Here is a 7,088-nt window from a genome sequence, read left to right on the forward strand (position 1 = left end):
ATTGTAATCGTTGGGGTGTGTGGTGTACAAAAATTATAAATCTTCCCAAAAACGGGAATAAATATTGTTTACAGTTTAGGTGTATCCTTGGAGTGAAAAACCTACAAAAAAGCACCAAGGTCACCTCAGGCAGTTCAAAATGTACATAAAAGTAAGTACCTTTTCTCTCGTTTTCTCTTTTTGTTACAAATTAATGCTTAAAATGGTGTCGTCTTTCATACTCACCAATTTTGCCACATTTACCCATTTTTTATTGAAGCTTTCATTCGACAACGCTTTCCTCTCTATCCTCATCCTCCTTTTCAAGTGGTACTTGAAAAAGTTGACGAGGGACTGACCAGAGAGGAAAGTGTTTGTTTGTAAACCTTTCAAACGCGTCCGACAGACAGACAGATAGATAGATAGATAGATAGATAGATAGATAGATAGATAGATAGATAGACAGAAAAACAGACAGAAAGACAGACAGATAGATAGATAGATAGATAGATAGATAGATAGATAGATAGAAAAACAGACAGAAAGACAGACAGATAGATAGATAGATAGATAGATAGATAGATAGATAGACAGAAAAACAGACAGAAAGACAGACAGATAGATAGATAGATAGATAGATAGATAGATAGATAGATAGAAAAACAGACAGAAAGACAGACAGATAGATAGATAGATAGATAGATAGATAGACAGAAAAACAGACAGAAAGACAGACAGATAGATAGATAGATAGATAGATAGATAGATAGATAGAAAAACAGACAGAAAGACAGACAGATAGATAGATAGATAGATAGATAGATAGATAGATAGACAGAAAAACAGACAGAAAGACAGACAGATAGATAGATAGATAGATAGATAGATAGAAAAACAGACAGAAAGACAGACAGATAGATAGATAGATAGATAGATAGATAGACAGAAAAACAGACAGAAAGACAGACAGATAGATAGATAGATAGATAGATAGATAGATAGATAGAAAAACAGACAGAAAGACAGACAGATAGATAGATAGATAGATAGATAGATAGACAGAAAAACAGACAGAAAGACAGACAGATAGATAGATAGATAGATAGATAGATAGATAGATAGAAAAACAGACAGAAAGACAGACAGATAGATAGATAGATAGATAGATAGATAGACAGAAAAACAGACAGAAAGACAGACAGATAGATAGATAGATATGTTTTTATTATAGCCACACAGGGCTGAACACAGAAATTGGACGAAATACAAGCGTAGAGTTTTTCATTTTCGAGGTGGGCTGGGTGGGACACACAAAGAAAAGTCAAATCAATAGGGATTGTAATCGTTGGGGTGTGTGGTGTACAAAAATTATAAATCTTCCCAAAAACGGGAATAAATATTGTTTACAGTTTAGGTGTATCCTTGGAGTGAAAAACCTACAAAAAAGCACCAAGGTCACCTCAGGCAGTTCAAAATGTACATAAAAGTAAGTACCTTTTCTCTCGTTTTCTCTTTTTGTTACAAATTAATGCTTAAAATGGTGTCGTCTTTCATACTCACCAATTTTGCCACATTTACCCATTTTTTATTGAAGCTTTCATTCGACAACGCTTTCCTCTCTATCCTCATCCTCCTTTTCAAGTGGTACTTGAAAAAGTTGACGAGGGACTGACCAGAGAGGAAAGTGTTTGTTTGTAAACCTTTCAAACGCGTCCACCACACACATTCTTTCGCCATAGCTATCAGTGTTACGTAAACCGTTTTTCCTTCCCGTTTAAAGGAAGGTGGCGGAACAATATTCACGATAGACTCGGCCGATAAGCGGGCTCGTCCCACACGCGACAGCAGCCGTTCGACGAAGGTCCACAGCTCTGAAATATCTGGACACTGCACGAGTGCGTGCAGAACGGTTTCGTCGCTCTGACCGCATCTCGGGCAGGTCGGTCCGGTGGTTTTCGAACCGTGTCTGTAGACCTTCTCTCGAACTGGTAGTGCGTCCCGATAGCATTGCCAAGCCAGGGATCTCTGGAAATTATCCATAGGCCCCGGCCCGAACGTTGTCTTGAAAAGGCGAGTTAGGAATTTCTCGTCGACACCCAGGTTTGCCCCGAGAGTGTCGTCGGACCTCCCCTCCACTAGTCCTCTATAGAACGCATTGGTCGTTTGTAAGTTGCACAAGTTTGATCCCGGACGGCAGAGCTGTTGTAGAGCTTGGCGACACTCGCGGTGCCAATCGCCCAGTTTCGGTCTCTTTTTGATCCATGTTTGCAGTTCGGTGAGTGAGACGAGCTGCGGGAAGGCGAGCCTCACAAACGGCGCCCACACCTGTTCACCGTCTTCAATGAAGTTCCAGAGATGCCGCAGTCTCAGCGCATGTCTGCGCATCATTAACCACGGCATCCCCAGTCCTCCATGTAACGGTTGTTGACAGCAAATGGATCGCCTCACCATCGGAACGCCACCCTTCCACAGAAAGCGGAAGAGTATGCGTTCTAGTTTCGTGATGGTGGCATTGGGACAAGGTACGACGGTCAGGCGGTAATCAATGACTGATGCGATATACGCATTAGCCACCTCCGCCCGACCTTTTAGAGATAACTTTCTCTCGGCCCATGTTTGGCTGAGTTTGATTACTCTACTGGTGATTTCGTCCCAGTTCTTATCCATCTGGAGGTCCGGATTGAACCAGACCCCGAGCAGTTTAACCGGTCCGTCCGTCCAGCGTCCCACTACGGAGTCACTGTTGGACGGTATAGGCTTGCTTCTCCAGGTGCCGAGTAGCAAACCCACCGACTTTTCCGGGTTAAGTTTTGCTCCTGTCACCGTTTCGTATTCTTTAAGTGTCTCGCTTAGCATCTCGACGTGCTTTTCGCTCGACACTATGACGGTGACATCGTCCGCATATGCAGACACGCTCGTCCCGCAACCCAGCTCCCGTGGGATACCCCTCAGTGTCGCCAGCTTCCGCAGTAGTGGTTCGAGCGTCAATACATACAGAAGCGCCGACAGGGGACATCCCTGACGGACCGAACGCTTGATGTCGAAAGGTTTTGACAGGTGACCGTTCACCCGAATTACCGATCGGATGCCGCTATACAAGGCAGCGATCCAACCGCGGAAAACGGGACCAAAGCCAGCCGCCCTGAGGACGGCCGCCAGGTATCGATGGTCCACCCTATCGAAGGCTTTAGATTGATCTAAATTGATCAACGCCCCACCCATGCCAGGATCCTTAACTACCCTGTCCATGATGTAGCGCATGAGGTGGAGGTTGTCATGGATGCTTCTGCCCGGCACTGCGCATGTTTGCGCCTTGTCGACCAGTTTATCGATGACAAGCGCCAACCTCTCGGCTATTACTTTGGCCAAAATTTTCAAATCTGCGTTGAGCAGAGTGATGGGCCTGAAATTATCTATAAAATTCCCCTTGTTTGGGTCTTTCTTCAGCAATGTCACTGCACCTCGGCTCACGAAACTGGGAATTCTCCCGTTTTGTTGCCAGTTGCAGTAGACTGATGCCAAGAGGTCTCCAAACAAGTCTGGCATTTGGCAATACAGCTCGTAGGGTAGACCATCCAATCCAGGCGACTTATCCCTCGCGCAGCCCGCCATAGCATCCCTTATTTCAGCAGCTGTGATGGGACCCTCACAACACTCTGCTTCTCCCGCCGTGAGCCGCGGCAGGCCAGTCAGGTAGGCACTGAAGTCCATCCTGCGTTCCGACCCACCGCTCGCACCAAACAGTCGAGCAAAGTGCTGTTGAAAGGCCCCACACATCCTTTCGGGTTCGAGTAAACTGCATCCTTGTTCATCAATTAGAGACCGAATAGTGGCTCTGTCACCGCGTTGCGCCTCCGCCACCCGGGCTTCTCGCGCAGCTTCGATCCCTTCGTTCCTTAAGGCACGCATTTTAGCTCTGACGACGCAACCTTCGTGTTTGGCGTTGAGGTGTTGGTCGAGGGCCATCCTCGCTGCCAAAACGTTGGTTGCGCTGCCAGTTGTAAGTGCCTCTTCTAGTTTCTTGACTAAGTCTCCCTCTATTCTATTTCGATCTATCGCTAGTTCTTTACTAAACCTAATAGATTCCGATTTAATTGCTATTTTCAGGGCAAACCACCATCGGTTGTTAACGATGGCTCCTGTTAACGCCCTCTTAATTAATTCGTTAATCCGGTTCCTGTAAACTTGCCGCGCTAAGAGCGAAGCGTTCAGTTTCCAGTAACCGGGACCCTGCCTATGTGTTTTATCTAAGTCGAGCGTACACGTCACAAATTTGTGATCCGTGTAGCTGACTATTTTAAATTGTGGACATCCTACACTAACTCTATCCGCTGTCCTACATAGAACTCTATCTAGATACGATCTCGACGATCCGACGCGGTTTGTCCAAGTCCACGTTGGCACGTTCGGATAGTCGAGTCGGAACCTGTCAGACAAATGGAAACGTCTGAGCAGGTCTTTAAGGCACTTACATCCCCTTCTACTCCTATCCATTCCCACATAGTCTAGATGCGTGTCCAAGGTAGCGTTCCAGTCCCCTACTAATAGTAAAGGTCTTGACGTTCCCAGGAAAAACTCTAGACGTCTAAAGAAATCCGCCCGACCCGTTAAGGACGGTGCATACACTGCCATCAGACGGAAAGCACATCCGTTTGTACCATCGACGTCCACGACAACCAGCCTACCCTCCGGGTCTAGGAATATTGGCCTTACTTTTAGGTTCAGACTCTTTCGAAAAAACACCGCGGTACCACCACCACCCATGTTTGGCAGACAGGGAGAAAAATAAATGTCGAATTGTCCGCCAAACATGGACTTGAGGGTCCGCGGGTTACTGAGTCTGGTTTCACTGATAGCTATTATTTCTATGTTCTGTGACCTGATGTCATTTAGAAGATATCCTTGCTTCCAAGCTGACGCCAAGCCACGTACATTTACACAACCTATTTTAAGCATAATTTAGTCGAAAAGTGTAAAGAGTCGAGAGAGAAGGTTACTTACTCATTTCGACAGTTTTACACTGTTCCTCCTTAGAAGTGTCTATGAGTAAGTCTTTGTATAATTTTTTAGAGAGGTATTTTTGGAAACCCCCTACCGCATTTGGATAGAGGGATTTGAGTGTGTGGTGCTGTGTTGGTGTCAAATGTAATATTTTTATATGTTCTGGTGGTGTTGTTCTTGGATGATTGTTTGTTTTCATGTCATCTTCACATATGTTTGTGTGATATGCAATATACTCCATTAATTTTGTGTCTTTTGTGTTTATGGCCGAGAGCATTGTATGCGTTTTTGTGGTGTTGGTGTTGGTGTTAGTTTGGTTTTGTAAGGGGCTTTCAGGGTTTGTGTACCTCCCTGCTTTGCTTGTGCTTGGTTTTGTCTTTTTTAATCTTTTTCTCTTACCCCCTGTGGCTATCTGCCATTCCACTGGACTGTCATCGTTTGACGAAAAGTCCGACAGATCAGAGGGGGGTAAGGGCAAGGCATCAGGTTCTATGCCTGTATTGTGTGGTGTGTGTGTTGTTGGGGATTTAGGTTTTGCATTTGTTTTTTCTTCGTTGATGTTTGTTTTCTTCGTTGTTGTTCTTGGTATTGGTGTTGGTCTATCTTTTGATGTTGGTGGTGGTGTTGTTTCCCTAATTGGTTTTGGTGTTGGAGTTGATTGTGGTGGTGTTTTTTCTTTTCTTGGTGTTGATGGTGATGTCGTTTGGTTTACTTTGTTGATGATCACTTGTGGGTTTGGTGGTGTTGGTAGCAAAGGTTGTTTTTTATTTATTTTTTGTTTTGGTTGTAACTGTTCTTGTTTCTTTTTTTGTGCCAAAACGCACTTTGAAATTAGGTGTTCTTGGCTTCCGCAGAGGTAGCAAAGCGGTTTTTTACCCTCCGCCACCACATAGAGGCTTTGTCCATTTTCCAAGTGAATCACATTCGGCAACTTTTCCAGTGAATCTTGATCCATCTGGATCAAAATTTCAATGCTTTTTCCGGTCCAGCTGTTATTATGAACAACAGTGGTTTCTAACACATTTATTGTTTTCAAATGAAAACATATCGCCGAAGTAATCCACTTGGACTCAATTTCCGGAGGGACATTATTTATTTTTATTCTACTCACTCTCTGTCCCATGTAGTATGGGACCATGATTAGTTCATCATTTTGTAAGGCTTCCATACTATACAATTTCGCCTCTTCTTCATTATTGAAACGAAATTGTACTGTATTAAATTGCAAACCCCAGTTTATATATTCTTTAATTTTCATGATTTTTTTGGCACATTTCTCAATTTCTGTTTTTGTAATTGGATTTGTTAATTTTTTACTTTTTCTTATTATTTTGTAAATGATGGTTCTTTTTTCCACGTCTTCTCTCACTTCTTTTGGGGTATGTAAAATTAAATTTTGTCCGGACGTAGAAAAAAGGGACCTGGTCTCTATAAGTTCTTTGTTTGTAAAATGTAAAGTTTCTTTTTTTTGTTTTAGCATGTCTGCAAAGTTTTTGTTGTTGTTGTTGGTGGTGGTGGTGGTGGTTGTGGTGTTGTGGCTTCTGTTCATTTTTCCTTCCTCTCTTTCGCTTGCTGTTTGTGAAGAGAGTAAAGGTTGAGTTGAACTGTTGCTGCTGCTGCTGCTACTTTTGTTGTTGTTGTTATCGTTGTTGTTGTTGGTGGTGGTGGTGATGATGGCGTCAGCAGCAAAGGTGCTTACATCAGAGATATTTGTGACGGTTTTTACGCATGGTTTTGTAACCTTGGTTACAGTTTTGTTTTTGTTGTTGGTGTTGTTGGTGGTGACAGGGCTTTTAACAGTATCGATGACGTTGACAGCTTTGACTTTAGAATCTGTTGCTTCATTCTTTTTCTCGATGTCTGTTATTGTTTTGGTGTGTGTGCGCGTGCATGATTTATTTTTTTGTTCTCCTAGCGTCTCAAGTCTAGGAAAATGTTCGTTCATTAAAGTTTCTGTCCAGCGTTCTATGACTATGTTTCTCGACATTTTTCAATGTCGAGAAGAAAATATATAATTTTAAAAAGGTTGAAACTGCCCCTAAAGGGCCAATTCCTACCTTGAAAACACAATAAAAAGAAAGTTTGGTGCTTCACACACCTTATATACA

The 7,088-nt window shown here is 43.2% G+C and overlaps 1 long non-coding RNA gene across 1 annotated transcript in view; it reads left to right on the plus strand.

Moving 5' to 3' along the window:
* Positions 1-1,245: 1,245 nt before the first annotated feature.
* Positions 1,246-7,088, plus strand: part of LOC149133401 (uncharacterized) — a 15,283-nt gene continuing 9,440 nt past the window's right edge. Inside the window, exon 1 of the long non-coding RNA XR_016243723.1 lies at positions 1,246-1,465. This is a non-coding gene — a long non-coding RNA (uncharacterized LOC149133401). The remainder of the gene's footprint in view (positions 1,466-7,088) is intronic.

The sequence above is a fragment of the Octopus bimaculoides genome, chromosome 11 (assembly GCF_046866305.1).
Source record: "Octopus bimaculoides isolate indiv1 chromosome 11, ASM4686630v1, whole genome shotgun sequence".
In the NCBI taxonomy this organism is placed as follows: Eukaryota; Metazoa; Mollusca; class Cephalopoda; order Octopoda; family Octopodidae; genus Octopus; species Octopus bimaculoides.